This window comes from Vigna radiata, chromosome 1 (genome assembly GCF_000741045.1).
Source record: "Vigna radiata var. radiata cultivar VC1973A chromosome 1, Vradiata_ver6, whole genome shotgun sequence".
Classification (NCBI taxonomy): domain Eukaryota; kingdom Viridiplantae; phylum Streptophyta; class Magnoliopsida; order Fabales; family Fabaceae; genus Vigna; species Vigna radiata.
Genome location: NC_028351.1, coordinates 309691 through 313431, shown reverse-complemented (window position 1 = coordinate 313431; position 3741 = coordinate 309691).

Here is a 3741-nt window from a genome sequence, read left to right as displayed (position 1 = left end):
AGAAATAATTAAAAATATATTTAAAAAATTCAAAAAAATCATGAGTTGACACGTGTCACCCTTTTTAACGGTGTTAGTACGGAACTAACGGCAGGGACCTAATTGCTTCAATTTTTCAAAAATAGGGACTCAATTGAGAAAAATAAAAAATGAGGGACCTAATTGAGAAAAGTCACCGAAAATAGGGACTATCGGAATGATTAAACCTTCTTTTATCTCTTCAACTTTTATAACGTAATTAATTGCACTGAACCGGTGAATCCGAGACAGAACATAAATTGTGTTTTGTTTTGTTGGTTATAAGATTTGTGTTTGGAAAGAGTGATAATTAAGGTTTGAGGTTCACGAAGGGATAAGGAAGGTAAGAAAGTGTAGGTGATATGTGGGGAGGGTTGAAGGTGACTGTGTAATGTGTGCATGGCAATTCAATACTGAAAATAATGCAGAAACTTTAAGTGTTGTTGGAGATGACGAAGTTGTATTTGGGGAAGGTTTCAACTTTCACACAACACAACACAATGCAATGCATGCATGTTCAACACGTAATCAAAAACCACCATTTTATCTTAATATTTCTAACTAATGTTTTATCTTCTCAACATATATTACTCATTAAGTTATTTGGAATAACTAATTGGTCTAATGAAACAAAGTGCGAATTTGATCTCCCAATATTATGACAAATAAAGAGAAAATTATCATATTTATAAGAATGCATAAAAGGAAAGTATAGAGGTGTAAGTAGAAATACTCTTATTTTTTCAGACATGGGATCTTTTATTGGGCTTTAAGCCCAGTCTGTAACCAGCTCTGCAGGGCTACAATTCACACCCACTGCCTTTCACTCACTTTAATTTATTCTTTTTCATATATCACATTATTTTTTTTTAAATTTTTAAATTTTAATTTAATATAAATTTTTTATAAGGTTTACGCCTTAATTAATATTTTATTTGGATGTTAACGATATCATATCTTTCTAATGTAATTTTTTTTTTTTAATTTGAGAAAAAAGAAAGAGAACACTAAAACTTTGATACCATTTGTTTCAACAACTAATGTCGTTATATATAATAATGGATATGATCAAGTTTCACTATATCTAAAATATACAAGCAAATTTTTAAATTGATATGTATGAAAATATTTTTTAAAATGTATGTAAACTTAGATTTTCAAACATCTAATGTTGTTATATATGACAATCGATATAATCAAGTTTCACTATCTAAAATATAAAAGTAAAGTTTTAAATTAATATGTATCAAAATATTTTTTTAAATATATGGAAAGTTAGATTTTCAGATTTTCTAAATTTATGTTTGCCTTAAATATTTAATTTTAGTATTTATAAATATCTATACAAATTAAGTTAATGTTCATTAAATAAATATTTAATTTTTATTTGATCGATGTAATAAATAGGATTTTTTTTACTAGATCTTCACAAAAGTTCAATAAAATATTGATAATAGTATGAATTTTATAATATCATAAAATAATTGAAAAAAAAAGTGTTGAAATAAATGGAATTGTTTTAATATTATATTGAAGAACATTTAATACTTCATTAAACAAATAATAAATATTCAATGATTCTTAATTAAATTTAAATATTGCATTAAAGAGACGCACAAGTACCATAAATGCGTATTCAAATCAAGATAATAAATTAAATACAAATTATCATTGAATAATATTATTACGGTACGTTTAATATATTTTTAATCTTTTATGCGAAATTGAAATTGGTTTATGTTTAAAATTTTGATATACTTTGACAACAAATTTTCAAAATAGGTGGATATAATTTTTTTTAATTTAATTATATTTAAATTTTTTTTTGTGTTAAACGCGTTTTTTTAGGTAACAATCAATTAGAAACTTGCTAAATGAACTTAAATGCTAAAATGAAGTCAATGTGACACATAAAAAAAATTTAACATAATTAAATTAAAAGGACTATATCAGTTATTTTTAGTTATTTTTAGAGTTTGACACAAAAGTATGTCAAAGTTTTGAACATAAACAAATTGCAATTTTATGTCAAAATTCAAGGAGTAAAAACATATTTAATCTTTATAGAAAATATAAAACTTATATTTGAACAAGGTAATTTTGAAAATTAATTCATTTATTTGAAATATTTAAAACTCTTCATACTAGAATGACATGTTTGGATAAAGTTATCCAAAAAAAATAAAATTTAGAAACAATTTTAATGAATAAAATAAAATAATTTTAAATAACTTAAAAAATATAAGTAATTTCAAATTCTACTTATGTTCACTTTACTTTCACTTCATTCACAAAGGTTGAGTTAGTCGACTAATCAACCAAGTTGACTCAGACTGAAGGTTTAACCGAAGTTTGAAAAGAATTAGCAAGGGTCGAAGATTGAGGAAGGTTGACAAGGGTCAAGGTCAACATGTGTTTGCTAGGTTAAAGGTCGGGACAAGTCTATCTGAGCTGCTGGTTAAGATGAGTAGATTCATATTGAAGGTTGAGATGAGTCGGCTTGAGCTTGAAATTGAATGAGTCACTTCGGGTCAAAGGTCAAGTAGAGTTAGCCCAGGTCAAAGAATGATACAAGTTGGTCTAGATCGAAGGTCGAGATGAGTTGACCCAAGTCCAAGGTCAAGATGAGTAAGTTTGAGCTAAAGGTTAGTAAGTCATCCTAGGTCAAAGTTCAAGACAAGTCCGATGAGCCAAAAATCAAAACAAGTCAGCTTTGGACAAAGATTGAGACAAGTCGTCCTAAGCCTAAGCTCGATATAAGTTGGCCTAAGTCAAATGCCAATATGATTCATCCCAAGCCTAGGGTCAATATAAGTGGACTTAGGTCGAAGGTAGGGTCTAGTTGGTCCTGACTAAAAGTCAAGTTTATTTGGTTCAAGTTGAAGATTTAGGAGAGGTTATCCTAGATGATCAAGACGAGTCAATTCGGACTAAAGGTGGAGAATAATCGGGCTAGATCAAAGATAAAGTGGAATTGACTCTAGACAAATGATTAGTTAGTTCATATTAAAGATCAAGATAAATTTTGAAATAAGTTGATTCTGTCAATTTGACCCGAATCCCGTTTAAATTGAGAAAACTTTTACAATTATAAAATAAAATAAACCTTAAAAACTAAAAAAAAATGACATCAATCAAAATCAACTACAAATTATAATCAGTACTTTTTTTTTAATTTCTAACAATTATTTGATATTTAAATAGTTTTTTTAATAATTAAAATATTAAAATTAACTATATTTAAATTACTTTATCCAGATTATGTATTTGAGAAATAAAAAAAATAAGATAAGTTCAAATTAAATGTATTTGAATGTCTTAAAAATTATAAAATTCTCTATTAAAAACAAAAGTGAGATATAAAAATAAAACATTAGTTTTACGTATTAAAAACATTCATTTATCAATAAAATTATTAACATGTGAGTTTTACGAAGAGTTTATTTTTGTATCATTTAAATAATATAATAAAAACAAGTTGATATTCCAAATTGTTATTTTTTTTCTTTTAAATTTTAAAAATATGAGAATTCGTTGAATCTCGCACATGTGTGTTTGGTTGACAAATTAAAAATGTCAATCTACATACCAACGTCAACCTATTTTACCATCCTTTAATTTTATAAAATTTGTGTATTGTAATAATATTCTAAGAATTGTACAATCATGTAATACTTAAAAGGTAAAAAAATCAGAATAAGAATTCAAACCATAATTTTATTA